General features: G+C 51.4%; 1 protein-coding gene across 3 annotated transcripts in view; it reads right to left on the bottom strand.

Moving 5' to 3' along the window:
• The window catches only part of LOC121865464 (LIM domain-containing protein jub-like), a 107,813-nt gene that overhangs the window by 29,282 nt on the left and 61,877 nt on the right, over positions 1-16,654 (bottom strand). The window lies entirely within an intron of this gene.

Below are 16,654 nucleotides of genomic sequence, written 5' to 3'. Positions count from 1 at the left end.
CAGTGTTCCCTAAAGCATCAAGGTGTCATTATGTGTTAGTATGGACAACAATAAACACTAACAGAAAATGCTGTGTGTGTGTGTGTGTGTTACAGGTGGTGGTGGTGTAGTGGTGTGAAAAGAAAAAAAGAGAGAGAGAGAGAGAGAGAGAGAGTTATACTGATGGTGGTAAGAAGTGGGTGCCTATAGCGAGTGATCCTACGTGTTGGGTGAGAGAAGGTGGGTGTGGAGAGGAGGGTCAGGAGGGGGAGGAGTTGGTGGTGGTGAGAACGACAGCACGACAGGAGCAGTAAATACAGGTATAAAGGCAGAGGAGAATACCTGTAGAAGGACGGACATACCACCCTCCTACAGTCCCACCCCTTCCTCCCCCCCACCTTCAGCAGGAATTTCTTCTAACATTTTTAACTGGTGGGTCATGCCAGGGTCCTCTCTCTCTCCCTCTCCCTTCCTCTCTCTCTCGTGTCAAGGCGGCCAAGGAAACCACACCTACCACACTCCAATACCACAGGTTACCGCCACATTGTACCCATTTACAGCTGACTAGAAATACTACATATCTCTAATACCTAATGCCTGTGTGTTGGGGGAGGGAGGGTAGCATCAAAGGACTGTATACTGTGTAGCTGTCACGTGTTGCAAGGGACTGTGGCAGCTGCAAGTTGTAAGGACTGTAGGCTACGTGTTGCAAGGACTGTGCTGTCACGTGTTGCAAGGGACTGTAGCTGTCAACGTGTTGCAAGGACTGTATACTGTAGCTGTCACGTGTTGCAAGGACTGTATACTGTAGCTGTCACGTGTTGCAAGGGACTGTATACTGTAGCTGTCACGTGTTGCAAGGGACTGTATACTGTCGTCACGTGTTGTAAGGGACTGTATACTGTAGCTGTCACGTGTTGCAAGGGACTTACACTGTAGCTGTCACGTGTTGCAAGGGACTGTATACTGTAGCTGTCACGTGTTGCAAGGACTGTATACTGTAGCTGTCACGTGTTGCAAGGGACTGTATACACTTAGCTGTCACGTGTTGCAAGGACTGTATACTGTAGCTGTCACGTGTTGCAAGGGACTGTATACTGTAGCTGTCACGTGTTGCAAGGACTGTATACTGTAGCTGTCACGTGTTGCAAGGACTGTATACTGTAAAGGTCACGTGTTGCAAGGACTGTATACTGTAGCTGTCACGTGTTGGCAAGGACTGTATACTGTAGCTGTCACGTGTTGCAAGGGACTGTATACTGTAGGTTGGTTGCAAGGACTGTATACTGTAGCTGTCACGTGTTGAAAGGACTGTATACTGTAGGCTGTCAGTTGCAAGGGACTGTATACTGGAAGTTAGCCACGTGTTGCAAGGACTGTATACTGTAGCTGTCACGTTGCAAGGACTGTATACTGTAGCTGTCACGTGTTGGAAAGGACTGTACTGTAGCTGTCACGTGTCTGCAAGGACTGATACTGTAGCTGTCACGTGTTGCAAGGGACTGTATACTGTAGCTGTCACGTGTTGCAAGGACATACTGTAGCTGTCACGTGTTGCAAGGACTGTATACTGTAGCTGTCACGTGTTGCAAGGGACTGTATACTGTAGCTGTCACGTGTGCAAGGACTGTATATCAGAAGCTGTCACGTGTTGCAAGGACTGTATACTGTAGCTGTCACGTAAGTGACAAGGCACTGTAGCGTCACGTGTTGCAAGGGACTGCATACTGTAGCTGTCACGTGTTGCAAGGACTGTATACTGTAGCTGTCACGTGTTGCAAGGGACTGAGCACTGTAGCGTCACAAGGTAAGGGACTGTATACTGCAGAAGGTCACGTGTTGCAAGGGACTGATCTGTAGCTGTCACGTGTTGCAAGGACTGTATACTGTAGCTGTCACGTGTTGCAAGGGACTGTATACTGTAGCTGTCACGTGTTGCAAGGGACTGTATACTGTAGCTGTCACGTGTTGTAAGGACTGTATACTGTAGCTGTCACGTGTTGCAAGGACTGTATACTGTAGCTGTCACGTGTTGGCAAGGACTGTATACTGTAGCTGTCACGTATTGCAAGGACTGTATACTGTAGCTGTCACGTGTTGCAAGGGACTGTATACTGTAGCTGTCACGTGTTGCAAGGACTGTATACTGTAGCTGTCACGTGTTGCAAGGACTGTATACTGTAGCTGTCACGTGTTGCAAGGGACTGTATACTGTAGCTGTCACGTGTTGCAAGGGACTGTATACCGTAGCTACACGTGTTGCAAGGGATCATGTTGTGTAGGTGTCACGTGTTGCAAGGACTATGTACTGTAGCTGTCGCGTGTTGCAAGGGATTGTATACTGTACCTGTCACGTGTTGCAAGGGATTGTATACTGTACCTGTCACGTGTTGCAAGGATTGTATACTGTACCTGTCACGTGTTGCAAGGGATTGTATACTGTACCTGGTTGTAGGTGTTGCAAGGGATTGTATACTGTACCTGTCACGTGTTGCAAGGGACTGTATACTGTAGGTGTCAACTGAGAGGAAGAGGGGTAGAGGAAGGAGGAACAGGGACGAGGGGAGAGAGTGAGGAAGAGGGGGAGGGGGAGGGGACAGGGAGTTGTGCAAACCGACCATTCATCCATCACCCCATCGACACAGCCAGCCAGCCACACTAGGGTCAACAAAGGCTCCTCCGCCACACTATTTATAAGAGCACTATGTTGTAAGCGGTCAGACCAACAGCCACACATTCTTAGGGGAACTCCTTCACGGTGGTGGTGTGTGTTGTACGGGGATACACTGACAAGTATGTACACACGTCTTATAGGACATATACATTCCATATATACAGTATATGTCTTATACAGGGTGTAGGTCATAATTATAAAGAATGTATAATAACACACGTCTTATAGGACACAATTATATAGTACATATATAATATACACGTCTTACAAGTAATATACATGACATATTAAAAAAGGAGAGTTTCCATAAAGATAAATCTCTATTTTATCCATTCCAAGAAGTACAGACGTCTTAAATGTTTTCTCAAGACGATCTTTATATATGGACAAAGCCTTATATAGCAATACACAATAATGAGATAATCAGAGTAATAAATAAAATGACTAAAAATGATCCAGACTTACACTTTAGAGAAAAGAATCAAATCTGTAGAGAAATAATCCTTAACCTACAGATTTTTTTACTCTGAAATTAGTGTCAAGTGTATTTTATTAAATGTATTTTTTTATTATTTAAGAGAAATTACACTTCTTTGAGGAAGGAGGGTGGTTTGTGGGGAAGATGGCAGCTTTAGGAACCTGTGTGTGTGTGTGTGTGTGTGATCTTTACACACACACACACTATGACCCCCAGATATTAGGCCTTACATTTAACATAATCATGGATGGGTGGGTGGGGTGACCTGACTCACCTGACTATAGTCGTACCCGTAAGCCATCTTGGGGGGAGAATAGCCAAGACAGGAGAAGATATTTGTACTAAAAAGTGTAGGTAGTAGTAGTAGGTAGTGCGGTGATCTGTTGGCGCGGGTGACGATGATAATGAGAGTCGTGGTGGCGCTAGAGGCACGGGTGTCTGCTGAGCATGGTGCCTCGCCTCCCCTCCACCACACGTTAGCTACTCCTGTGTGAGCGCTCTTGGCACCGGCCAGCCAGGGAGAATCGTGGGGACATCAGTGTCACGGTGCCTCTACACCCACACACAACACTTCCAACACATTAATTTCCTAATATATATAAACACTAGTCCGCCACACCACTACACCTGGCGTTCACAGTACTGTACTAGAAAAAGTCTACATACTATGCACACACACGAACATATATATAGTATATATTATTCCACACATTTGCGTTCAAGGTGTAAGGAAGGTATAGCACTGTTCAGTTCCTTACAGTGTTCCACAAATTTACACTGACAGTATACCTCTGGCGGGGGCAGTAGTCCACGCTAGGCCATGCCCTCCACACTTCAGTCCAAGAATGAATAACAGATTGTCCTTTACATCCCGCTCTTCCAGCAACACACCCCCGGCAGGCAGGTACTGAACAGACTCACCCCCTCCCAGAGGATCAAAGTTTCCCGACAAGTACAGTTCCTGGTGACTCACTGAGGGCGACTCTTCCTCCTGTAGACTTTCACGCCTTAAGTTAAAGCTGTGGACAAGACTTTAATACCCCGGCCACAGTGTCCAGCTCCACAAGATGGCACCTTGTCCTCCCGGAAAAAACAAACAAACAAACATTAAACAACGTGTACCATCGGACGCACTATGTAGCTCACGGACACTGCCAACTCATCCCCAAGTGAGGTGTACACCGACGGTCACCAGCGAGAGGCGGGTACAGATACACTTGTCACAGGCAGAAGGAGTGAGCCACACAAACCCATCATCATCAGCAGAAGCCCCAAGCAGCGTAGGTATTAAGGTGAGGTTCACCCCAGGCCAGACCCGGGCACACCCTGCTCCTCCACACAACACTTGTGCTCCTCTGCTACCTGCCTACATCACATAGCCTATATCTACCACATCATTAAACATACTCAACATAATATGAACATGGAAATATATGAGATTTCTCAGAAAATTATGCGAGTTTTCTCAGAGAAATATATTATTTACTCTTTTACAAATCTCTTAACTACCTTTGCCACATGACACAGGAGGTAAATGTTGACTAATAACCTACAGTACTGTAGTGATTGTTGAGACGACTATATTAATGTGAGTTAGTAGAGGAGAAGTACAACAACATTGTGCGACAGCTTCACCAACCTGGTGTTTTAGCCTCCGCCAAGGCCACTTTTTATACAGGTCGCCCAAGATGAGTAAAAAGTACTACGGATGTGGCAGCATCTTTATAATGGTTGGTGTCACCTGGGAGTGACCTGCAGTGTTTCTGGTGTTCTCACATGCTGGACACGTAGTGCAGTGGCGAGCAACACCTCGCTCCACGTGTTTCACCAATGTTTACTACACGTCAAATATGTGCTGGGGAGTCGGCCGAGTCAAGAACCTATACTCAACCTCGAGTCAGTTACTGATGAAAAAATTTAATTTGGAGGGTAACACTATATCTGGCACGTCCACAATACACGCCCATTTGACTACATAATGTGATGCGAATAACTAGGGTGGTGGTGATGGTGGGGGCAGGCAAGCAGGTTGGGGGTGGGGCAGCGTGGCTCCAGAGTCAGCGGCCACTCCTGGCCAGGGTGGCGCCCGCTGCCAGTGTAGCGTCACTTTGCATGCGTGGCGGTACTCGGTGCGGTAATCGGGCAGGAGAGTAAGGCCGGGGAGGCTGCCTGGGCCTGGGTCACCGCTGCTGCCGCCGCTGTTGCTCGCCCGCCGGTGCTGTAATCATGTGAGGGAGGCTAGCAAGGTCGTCCGCACGCTCCCCACCTGACTCCTCCCTCCCACCCACCCCTTCAACACCAACACCGTTGCTGCCACTCCGATCACCCCTGTCCCGTCCTGCTCTCCATCACCCCTGTTCCGTCCTGCCCTCCATCACCCCTGTCCGTCCTGCCCTCCATCACCCCTGTCCCGTCCTGCCCTCCATCACCCCCGTCCTGTCCCCCATCAACCTGTCCCGTCCCCCTCCACCCTGTCCCGTCCTGCCCTCCATCAACCCCTGTCCCGTCCTGCCCTCCATCAACCTGTCCCGTCCTGCCCTCCATCAACCCTGTCCCGTCCTGCCCTCCATCACCCCTGTCCCGTCCTGCCCTCCATCACCCCTGTCCTGTCCTGCCCTCCATCAACCCCTGTCCCGTCCTGCCCTCCATCACCCCTGTCCTGTCCTGCCTCCATCACCCCTGTCCCAGTCCTGCCCTCCATCACCCCCTGTCCCGTCCTGCCTCCATCAACCCTGTCCTGTCCTGTCTCACCCCTGTCCCGCCCTGCCCTCCATCACCCCTGTCCTGTCCTGCCCCCATCACCCCTGTCCCGTCCTGCCCTCCATCAACCCTGTCCTGTCCTGCCCTCCATCACCCCTGTCCTGTCCTGCCTGCCTCCATCAACCCCTGTCCCTGTCCTGCCCTCCATCATCCCCTGTCCCGTCCTGCCCTCCATCACCCCTGTCCCGTCCTGCCCTCCATCACCCCTGTCCTGTCCTGCCCTCCATCAACCCTGTCCTGTCCTGCCCTCCATCAACCCTGTTCCGTCCTGCCTCCTCAACCCCTGTCCTGTCCTGCCTTCCATCACCCCCTGTCCTGTCCTGCCTCCATCACCCCTGTCCCGTCCTGCCCTCCATCACCCCTGTCCCGTCCCTCCCTCCATCAACCCTGTCCCGTCCTCCATCACCCCTGTCCCGTCCTGCCCTCCATCAACCCCTGTCCCGTCCTGCCCTCCATCAACCCTGTCCTGTCCTGCCCTCCATCACTCCCGTCCTCCCTCCATCACCCCTGTCCTGTCCTGCCCTCCATCAACCCCTGTCCCGTCCTGCCCTCCATCACCCCTGTCCCGTCCTGCCTCCATCAACCCTGTCCCGTCCCCCTCCATCATCCCTGTCCCGTCCTGCCTCCATCACCCCTGTCCCGTCCTGCCTCCATCACCCCTGTCCCGTCCTGCCTCCATCAACCCTGTCCCTGTCCTGCCCTCCATCACCCCTGTCCCGTCCTGCCCTCCATCACCCCCTGTCCCGTCCTGCCCTCCATCAACCCCTGTCCCGTCCTGCCCTCCATCACCCCTGTCCTGTCCTGCCCTCCATCACCCCTGTCCTGTCCTGCCTCCATCACCCCTGTCCCGTCCTGCCCTCCATCATCCCTGTCCCGTCCTGCCCTCCATCAACCCTGTCCTGTCCTGCCCTCCATCAACCCTGTCCCGTCCTGCCTCCATCACCCCTGTCCTGTCCTGCCCTCCATCACCCCTGTCCTGTCCTGCCTCCATCAACCCCTGTCCCGTCCTGCCCTCATCACCCCTGTCCCGTCCTGCCCTCCATCATCACTGCCCCATCCTACCCCTCAATCACCCCCATCCCTCCCCTCCATCACTGCCCCATCCTACCCCTCATTCACTGCCCATCCTACCCTCCATCACTGCCCATCCTACCCCTCCATCACTGCCCCATCCTACCCCTCCATCACTGCCCCATCCTACCCCCTCCATACTACCCCATCCCTCCATCCTGCCCCATCCTACCCCTCCATCACTGCCCCATCCTACCCCTCCATCCTTCCCTCCATCACTGCCCCATCCTACCCCTCCATCCTACCCCTCCACACACTGCCCCATCCCTACCCCTCCATCCTACCCCTCCCTACCGCTCCTTCATCCTTCATCCAAAACACACGAGGATTGAGGACCCATAATCCATGTTATTGAGACACCACCCAGTGGTGGGAGTAAGTGTGGTGGGATTCGGATGGGGAAAGTGTCGGTGGTGAGATAGGCCAAACAATACACCCTACTACTACTCCCCATCCTGTCCGTCCTGTCCTGTCGTCCGTCCGTCCTGTCGTCACCCCACCACCTCGTCCTGTCCGCGATGACACCAGGTACATGTAAATACTGTATCAAGGTAGAAGGGGCAAGAGAACATCACGCGGCCACGAGCATTCTTGACACTCCCCACCACCCACCCACCACCCACCCACCCACCCACACCCAACAACCACGCCGCCGACGGAGGACGCGCACCCACCACCACATCGCCCATCCACGCCCTCCTCCTATACCTCCCTTCTTCACCAACAATTTAACATGCACCACCACGCCCATGTCTTCTCACTTTAACCACCACGCCCATGTCTTCTCCACTTCACGCCCATGTCTTCTCACCTTTAACCACCACGCCCATGTCTTCTCCTCTATACCACTCCCATGTCTTCTCCTTTAACCACCACGCCCATGTCTTCTCACTCAACCACCACGCCCATGTCTTCTCCTTTAACCACCACGCCCATGTCTTCTCACTTTAACCACCACGCCCATGTCTTCTCACTTTAACCACCACGCCCATGTCTTCTCACTTTAACCACCACGCCCATGTCTTCTCACAACACACCCTTTACACAACGGGTTAACAGGTGTGGCAGCCCAGAGTACACAATAGGTTGGAGATGCCCCGGAGAACACAAGTTTGAGATACCAGGAGACAACATTTTGGAGACTAGAACAGGTATGAATGAAGCAGCACGTGTGAGGCTCCGTTACCACGTATCAGGGACGGAGAGGAAGTCTCCTAGGTACTACTACAACAGATGATAAATAGTCTCCTAGGTACTACTACAACAGATGATAGATAGTGTCCAAAGTACTCACACAACAGATGATAGGCAGTCTCTGGTACTACTACAACAGATGATAGGCAGTCTCCTAGGTACTACTACAACAGATGATAGGCAGTCTCCTAGGTACTACTACAACAGATGATAGGCAGTCTCCTAGGTACTACTACAACAGATGATAGGCAGTCTCCTAGGTACTACTACAACAGATGATAGGCAGTCTCCTAGGTACTACTACAACAGATGATAGGCAGTCTCCTAGGTACTACTACAACAGATGATAGGTAGTCTCCCTGGGTACTACAACTTATCAAATTTTTTCCGGGAGTAGCTGAAGAGAGAACGATACAGCGCAAGGACAGAAAAGACTGAGCGACACACACACACACACACACACACACACACACACACACACACACACACACACACACACACACACACACACACACACACACACACACACACACACACACACACACACACCAAACAAATAAATAAAAACACACAAAAACAAAACAAACACACAAACACTGGCGCCACCACAACCTACACAAACACCAAGCAATTAAATAATAAATAAATAAGTAAATACACACACACACACACAATGTCGCCAGTACACACATACAACACCGTCTCCCCACAAAACACCTGCACCACACACACACACACACACAGCTCACGTCTTATTTACGTAGCAACATCACTTACGGTTCTATGTTGGACATATTCAAAGGTTCATCTGTTTACCAGGACAGGGAAATGCTCCGTGTGTCAACGCTGTTCTCCTTGTCTCAACGCTGGTCTCCGTGTCTCAACGCTGGTCTCCGTGTCTCAACGACGCTGGTCTCCGTGTCTCAACGACGCTGGTCTCCGTGTCTCAACGACGCTGGTCTCCGTGTCTCAACGACGCTGGTCTCCGTGTCTCAACGCTGGTCTCCGTGTCTCAACGCTGGTCTCCGTGTCTCAAAGCTGGTCTCCGTGTCTCAAAGTTGGTCTCCGTGTCTCAATGCCGCCTTGCTGTTAAGACCGTCCACCGAGGCACACATGCACACTTGTATAAGGTTATATGGCGTAGCACTTTCAACTGACACATGTAACACCACCAAACAAACACTCGAAATACCAGACTGAGCTCATCACTATTCCAGGTAAATCATCCTCTTGTGTTCACCAGATAACGTTTTGGTGCATCAGACTTTTATACACGTGTGCGGAAATGTTGTAGTAGGTGGAGGAATTTAGCTGCAACCCTTCTACAGGTATGACGACAAATATATAGGAGATGGGTGGGTTACTTGGGCTGGTGAGGAATACACACTCACATATTATAATCTACATAGACACATACACACACACACACGCGCGATGCACCCACCACCACCCTACACACACGGCCGACCCAGCCAACCGCTACCCGACCACTGTCTCTCCGCCTCGTGGGGCCTTCACCATCCAACTGCCCACCACCACCAACACCAGCACCTACTCCTCCTCCTCCTCCTCCCTCACCTCACCACACACCTTCCGCCTCCTCTCTGCACCTCCCAGTATACACCCTATCTCTCCTACCTGTACCTCCCTTACGCCTCTCACCCTAGCCACACCTCTCTCTCTCTTCCTTCCCTTTCACCCTACCTCACTATCCTCCTGCCTCTACACTCTCACTATCCTCCTGCCTCTACACTCTCACTATCCTCCTGCCTCTACACTCTCACTATCCTCCTGCCTCTACACTCTCACTATCCTCCTGCCTCTACACTCTCACTATCCTCCTGCCTCTACACTCTCACACCACCCACAGCGACTAAGTGACCAAAAGAAGCGGAAGTGACTCCTGGAATGCTTAAGTGATAGGAGAAAATTCGAAGAGACTTCAGTAAATATCTAAGTGACCCAGAAAGATAATTTAAATAGCCGGAGAATTGTAAACAAACCAGTATAGTATTTCATGATTTACGAAGCTCAGCCGTGTTAATGTTGTTATTATTATCGACTCTGCATCTATGTTTGTATGGCTAAATAAACTGTTTCAATAACACTGTAACAGCCATGGGGTGTAACCAGATACTAATTGTGGTAAAATAATTGTTATACTTTTCCTCGTGTTTGATTTAAAGGATTCCGTTGAAGAGGTGGGGAAGAGATGGTAATGGAAGGTAGGGTATCTTAGGTGGGCAGGGCAGGGCAAGGTGAAAGGTAGGACATGTCAAGTGGGCAGGGCAGGGCAAGGTGAGAGGTAGGACATGTCAAGTGGGCAGGGCAGGGCAAGGTGAGAGATAGGTGTGTATTGAGTGGTTAAGGCAAGGCAGGGTTAGTTACTTACCATACACAGATGGGGTAGCAGCAGTAGTAGCAGCAGCAGCAGCAGGCCGGCCATCAACACCCCACCTGCATCATAAACAACAACAACCTCCTCCTCCTCCTCCTCGGTGCACTTCCTCGTTCAGAATCACACCCATAACCCCCCCTCACCCCCACACACCCTATTATATACCTGCCACCTACACCCATACAGACGCAGTACACCTTTCTCATGAGCTAGCAACATGTGGTAAGTATACAGAGAGCGACATGGCAATACACAATACACTTTCCCCAGCATATACAGATAACACCTTCTACAGCAGCAACAAGGAAAGACACGATCACAGCAACAGAAAAATGTTACACTAGTAGTAGGAGATATAGTAACAACAGGTGAATGGGCAGGTAACAGTAACAACAGGTGAATGGGCAGGTAACAGTAGCAACAGGTATATGGGTGTGTTGTGGTGGCAAATCAGCTGGTAATACAATAGATGAACACCATAAATAAGTCTGTAATGTACCAATCTACCCGCCATAACCTCCCTCTACCCCACCTCCCCTCGCCCTCCTCACACACACACACATATGAAAAGTACTGCTCATTCACACACTAATACCTGCTGGGGCTCTACATATCCACACTACTACCACACTATTCTTCACTAACCACAAAGGAAGAAACAACATAACCAAATAAACCCAATAAGAGAGTAAGACCACCAGACCACATCAGCGCCAACAGGTAATAATTCTCAAGCACCTGTGTTTATGGATGTTAACCTCAGGTATATTTCGCCCGAGTTGTTACCCTAATGTTTGGTTCAGTTCCAGGGAGTGTGGGAGGGACAGTGTATTGATCAAGAGTGAGGTGTTTTTGAGGTCGTTTTCATTAATACGTTTAGCATTTTAGGGTCGAAGGGTCGTTAATGACTTTGAGTAAATGTATATACTCTTATTGTTGTTATTATTATTTATTATTATTATTTTGAGAATCGATTGAAAGTGGTCATATCAGTTTTTCTTAAGTGTGATAGTATAGTATTTTGTACGTGTTAAAGTCTTTGCATACATACATACATACATACATACATACATACATACATACATACACACACACACACACATTAACCCCTCCCCCACACACACTAACCCCCTCCCCCACACACACACACTAACCCCCCCCTCCCCCCAAACCCACCCACACACTAACCCCTCCCCCACACACACACCCCTCCCCCCACACAACCCCCCTCCCCCCATACACACTAACCCCACCCTCCCCATACACACTAAACCCCCTCCCCCCCACACACCCTCCTTCCCGTCACCTAACCCCACCCCTCCCCCACACACACTAACCCCCCTCCCCCACACACACACTAACCCCCCCTCCCCCACACACCTCCCCCTCCCCCACACAACCCCTCCCCCACACACTAACCCCACCTCCCTCCCCCACACACAGGTACACAGCAGAGGCCCAACTATGATCCCTCAACAACAAAACAGGGAGCCAGCCGTACATTAGGTGATCCATACTAACAATCATCACCTCACGCCACGACCACCACTATCGAATGACAGGATCTGATTGAGGCTATTTTCACCTTTGATTTATGAACGGCGCCTTGAGGGGCCGACCTGATGCCATCCACCACCTCCCTCCCCATCCATTATATACACCGCACCCTTACTAACACACCTTTAAATACCGCCACACCCCTGGATACTTACACACCCTTCCTAACTCACCCTTAATATCAACACACCCTGACCATTAACACACTCTTCATAATACACCCTTAATACCAACACAGCCCCCTTAACACGCCCTTCTTTACGCACCCTTAACACTCACGGACTGTAACATAACAGTAAAAACCCCCCCCTCTCTCTCTCTCTCTCTCTCCTCTCTCTCTCCTCTCTCTCTCTCTCTCTCTCTCTCTCTCTCTCTCTCTCTCTCTCTCTCTCTCTCTCTCTCTCTCTCTCTCTCTCTCTCTCTCTCTCTCTCTCTCTCTCTCTCTCTCTCTCTCTCTCTCTCTCTCACCTTCACTGAAATTCTTATTGTTGTCTAATGGAAATTTACCTGATGATCACCGTGCCTGACCCTTAAGTACTATGACCTAACCCTTGAGTACGTACGATATCTGTACGTACTCAAGAGGTGTGTTTAGCATCGTCCCAAGATGCTAAAATCCACTTATGAATAAATTGAAAATGCTTTATTATACACTTTGACAAGGGTAGTATGGATGGACACACACACACACACACACACACACACACACACACACACACACACACATACCTGAGAGTTGATTACCTTGGTTGGTGGAAACAGGTAGAACACACAGGTAACACAACTCTTTACCATTACTCTACGCAGTACCACAAAAATAAACCAAGTAATGGATGATATAATACTACAGTAATAGGCCTAGTAACATTAAACCGGAAATCTATTAAACCCTATTGGGGACTGACTGACTGACTGACTGACTGACGGAGAGAAACTGGCCAACAACATTATCTTCATGAGGGATTTAAGATGACCAAATCAACTTATACTGTACATCCCACATCCCAGCCTAGCCCTCCCCCACCTCCCCTACAACACACCTCAATTTGGCTGGGATGAGACGCACTTCCAATACCTCACACTGACCTCTATGATGTGATAGTGGACAGGGCTCCTACCTATGACAACCTTTGACACGAGGGACGTAGTCAGAGTGGAGGAGGTGGGGGGTGATGGAGGGAGGAGGTGGAGGTGATGGAGGGAGGAGGTGGAGGTGGGGAGGGAGGAGGTGGAGGTGATGGAGGGAGGAGGTGGAGGTGGGGAGGAGGTCGAGGGAGGAGGAGGTGGGGGAGGAGGGAGGTCAGGAGGAGGGTGGTGGAGGAGGTCGAGGAGGAGGAGGTGGTGGAGGAGGTCGAGGAGGAGGTGGGTGGAGGAGGCCGAGGAGGAGGAGGTGGTGGAGGTCGAGGGGGAGGAGGTGAGGTGGAGGAGGTCAGGAGGAGGTGGTGGAGGGAGGTCGAGGAGGAGGAGGTGGTGGAGGGAGGTCGAGGAGGAGGTGGTGGAGAGTCGAGGAGTAGGAGGTGGTGGAGGAGGGAGAGAGGTCGAGGAGGAGGGAGGAAGGGAGGTCGAGGAGGAGGTGGTGGGAGGGAGGTCGAGGAGGAGGAGGTGGTGGAGGGAGGTCGAGGAGGAGGTGGTGGTGGAGGGAGGTCGGAGGAGGTGGTGGAGGAGGAGGAGGAGGTGGTGGAGGGAGGTCGAGGAGGTGGTGGAGGAGGTCGAGGAGGTGGTGGAGGAGGTCGAGGAGGTGGTGGAGGTCGAGGAGTGGTGGAGGAGGTCGAGGAGGAGGAGGTGGTGGAGGGAGGTCGAGGAGGAGGAGGTGGTGGAGGAGGTCGAGGTGGTGGAGGGAGGTCGGGAGGAGGAGGTGGGTGGAGGGAGGTCGAGGAGGGAGGAGGGTGGTGGAGGAGGTCGAGGAGGAGGAGGAGGTGGTGGAGGGAGGTCGAGGAGGAGGGAGGTGATGGAGGAGGTCGAGGAGGAGGAGGAAGGATTGCGGGTAGGTGTCTCACTACACCCGGGTAGGTGGTGGTGGTGGTGTTGGGGCGGTAGTTATGGATGCCAACCACCAACCAGCTCAAGATTAGTTGGCACTTTAGCAGCGGAATAATAACACGTTGGGCGCCTGTGTATGGTGATGGTGGGCCGAGGCCTGGCCAGGGCCTAGCCTGGGCTGGACTCCTGCACCTCTGGCGACCCTGCCCCGCCCCGCCCATCCTGCTATATAAGGGCGGCCACAACCACTGTTATCATCCTCCATGTGATGACGGCTCCCAGTCACCCACCGCCCACACTACTACTTACCTCTGTGCTGTCACAAGGAATCGAATATGACGATCATCCAGCTATGATACAATGATACGAGTTATTAAGGATGTCACACACACACACACAATGTTGATGGGGGTCCTACTTCAAGTGCACCACACAGGGTGATCAAACTGCAACGTAAGACACCATGGAGTACACACACAAGTGCCACACCATAAAGTACACACACACAGTGCCACACCATGGAGTACACACACGTGCCACACCATAAAGTACACACACAAGCGCCACACCATAAAGTACACACACAAGCGCCACACCATAAAGTACACACACAAGTGTCACGACACCATTAAATACACGCCTCCATTACGATGCACCAAGAGTAGCATCCTCCTCCTCCTCTACCTGCCATCACCGGGCACCACAAGTGACACACGGTAATGCCTTCTAAAGTTGGCATGACAAACACCTACTGTTGATAAGTGAACGAGACCTGCCAACACTACCGCCCCCCCAAAAAAAAATTAATCTCGCCTGACTTATCAACGAAGCTGCGACAAAAATTTTAATTTATAGGAGCTGATTGGTTGCTGGTTATCATGTGACCCGTGACGCCATATCGACAAATTTATATATATTTTTTTCAACATTTAACAGTACTGAATTCGTTGAAGAAAAAAATGGCTGTAAACGTAACGATGTGGCGTCGCGAATCACCCGTCAACCAAGCAGGTAATACATAAATACTAATCGCAACAATAAAGTTCTCTCTCTCTCTCTCACACACACCCCCACCCACCTACCTGCTAATTGTTCCTATTGTCACAGCGAGTAGCACTGTCTGCCTCACACACTCATAACATGATATTCAAAAGGTCAAGCCACCGTACTCGAGGGATTATTATATCATCGTACAACCTGACCAGAACGAGACCCTTCTTCAGGAGGGAGGCTGACGACACTCTCTCCTTCGTCCAACAAACTCACCAGCAGGCTTCACACCACACCACAGAGGCCACTCACACAAGTCTCTTAGTTACCTCAACATTTAACATAGACTGAGGGAAGTAAAGTATTCTCACCAGTAATGTCCCTTCAACTAAAACAAAGGTTCTTCACAATTAAATAAATAAACATATACGTCTCATAATAATACTAAATAAGGTGAAATATGTTAATCGGACGGACGGAGAAGATACAAGGGGGTCAACATAGGTCAGCCCCAATAGTACAGGTCACACGGGTCTGGCGATGAACTAACACTTAGGTCACCCAGTGAGGTAGTCACGGGCACCTGACGAGGGAGGCAGTGGGTGGCGTGAACGAGGTACAGTATAATAATGAACTGAGTGGCGGAGGTACAGCAGGCGGTGCTCAGGTGTAGTGGTGGTGAAGACTAACACCAAGGGCGGCGCCACGCGGGCAAGCGGCGCCCCTGCCTGAAGGTGGTGGGTCTCCTGCTACCCTTCTTCACCTATTAACTGGTCTCTATGTTCACCTATTATCGTCACCTAGACTTGTCTACACCTCACGTGATCCTCCTCTCACTACGTCTTGCAGTAGAGACACACTGAGAGGTGAAGGAGTGTGAGAGAGAGGCCGTAGTGCAGCGGGTAGATCTTGCGTGGCGTCGTGTTGAGGTGTGGGAGAGAGGCGGGGCAGAGGCGGGCGTGGTTGACGCGACGGGACACACGCCACCACTCGCCCACCCACCGCCCACCCCACGCTTATATAGGCCGCCCATTATTACATGTGCCGCACAAAAAGCGTCCACGATAAAAAGGGTCAATTTGGCGGGAATGTGCAGCAATTGGCCGGGATGACCTGGTGAGGAGCGGCGGTAATGGCTCCACGTGTCTCTCGTGCCGCTAGGATCCGGGTTCCTGCAGGCCGCTGACGACGACCCGACCCGCGGTACCTACCCGCAGGAGGGGCTGCAGCAGCAGCAACAGCAGCGCGCGCGCTCTCACACACACACACCAGCACAGACATGTACACACACATGTACGCACGCGTATACACACACACAGATCCGGTTTCATAAAGGGTGTGGTGACAACGTGACGCTGACTCCCAGGTGTGGCAACAGGTGTTAACCCTCCCCTACCCGAACACCACCACGCCCCCAACCCGAACACCACCACGCCCCTGCCCGAACACCACCACGCCCCTGCCCGAACACCACCACGCCCCTGCCCGAACAACACCACGCCCACTGCCCGAACACCACCACGCCCCCTGCCCGAAGAACACCACGCCCCTGCCCGAACACCACCACGCCCAC

Source organism: Homarus americanus, unplaced genomic scaffold (genome assembly GCF_018991925.1).
Source record: "Homarus americanus isolate GMGI-L3 unplaced genomic scaffold, GMGI_Hamer_2.0 scaffold25483, whole genome shotgun sequence".
Classification (NCBI taxonomy): domain Eukaryota; kingdom Metazoa; phylum Arthropoda; class Malacostraca; order Decapoda; family Nephropidae; genus Homarus; species Homarus americanus.
Note: the sequence above shows the minus strand (reverse complement) of the source record. Positions and strands in the feature narration are given on the sequence as shown.